The sequence below is a fragment of the Corvus brachyrhynchos genome, unplaced genomic scaffold (genome assembly GCF_000691975.1).
Source record: "Corvus brachyrhynchos isolate BGI_N302 unplaced genomic scaffold, ASM69197v1 scaffold408, whole genome shotgun sequence".
In the NCBI taxonomy this organism is placed as follows: domain Eukaryota; kingdom Metazoa; phylum Chordata; class Aves; order Passeriformes; family Corvidae; genus Corvus; species Corvus brachyrhynchos.
This window is the reverse complement of record NW_008239759.1, coordinates 1,385,157-1,386,595: the sequence shown is the minus strand read 5'-3', so window position 1 is coordinate 1,386,595 and position 1,439 is coordinate 1,385,157.

Here is a 1,439-nt window from a genome sequence, read left to right as displayed (position 1 = left end):
ACTTTTCTTCAGTAATTGCCTTATTTTGCAGTTGCTTCTGTGTTCTGAATGACAACTGCTCGTTGCACAGTGCTGTACAGTGGAAAAAATCTCTGTAACAAGTTCAGTCTTATTATTGTTATATAAATGTCATTGCCAATGTCCCCAGACTCTCTTTATCAGCCAGCAGCGGGCCACTTCTCCAAATGTGTGTATCTTCAACAGCGAATAGCAACAGAGTGAAGTTGGATAACAGGTAAGTGATGTTCACATCTTCCTCCTATTGTATCCACACAAACTGGAGCTAAGGGAAACTATATTTCTAAAAAAGCGATGTCATTCTTAGATTTTGAAATATACATGCAGGATCCCGAATGGGGGATTTGCCCAGAAGGGTGGGAGGCAGGACCTCGTGGGGTGCTGAGGGTTTGAAGACATATCTATTTTAACCACTAGAGGTCCATTTCACACAACTCCTTTTCAGAGTACAGACAGGATTCTGTATTAGTACCAAATTTTAAACAGATATTTAAACTATTTTGCTTTAAGTGGCTGGTATGAGAATGCCACCTGAAAAGATAACACATATTTTTTGTTTTCTGGTGGTTCTTGCAGTAGCAGGTAGATCTTTTTTTCTTCTTTTAAACACTCATCTAGTCAGCAGACTACTGAAGAGTACTAAACAAGAAGCTAGATTAGTATCCATCTGCTGGTAATTTTACTATTTTCTCAATCATTAATACAGAGGATGAAGTTACTGTGCGAGATAAGTCACAAAAGCCCACTCTGACATCCTTATCTTTTTCTCAGAATATTTGGAGGCACAAGTCAAAGGAGCTTGCTAATGGCCCCTCTTATCTATATTAGACAAATTACAGAGACAGAGCGCCGTACTGGGACATGAAACACTGTGCCCTAAAATGAAGAGTTGTTAGGAGAGAAATCACTGTTCAATGAGTTTGTGACTTTGAAGAAGCCTTTCTAGCCAAGGTGCTGTGCATGGCTTTGGGTACACAACTACAGAAAGACTCAGAAGGGTGTTGGGGTCCCCCCTCCTGCCATGGAGCCCTGGGAGAGGGGCCCTGAGGGCACAGACACGGGGTTTCCCTGTCCCTGCTCAGCCTCGTTCCCATTGGTTGGTTTGTGTTCCCTGCGCGGGCAGAAGGACCCTTGGTCCCGTGACTGGAACAGTTCCTCAGCAGAGCCCCGGCCATGCGGCTGGAGAAATAAACATCTCTGAAACAGCTATCAAGAATCTATCCGTCTATATATATTTCTTTTCCACGGGACTCCTGGTTTGATATATGCGTGTTGCAGGATCCCCACTGCAACATAATGGTGGAGATGCTGGGGGCAAGACACCGATCCCTGAGGAAGATTCGTGAGTAAAATAACCACTCTAGACCTCTCTCTTCTCATCTTGGTTTGGATATTCTCTCTGGACTATGGAAGAATCGTGG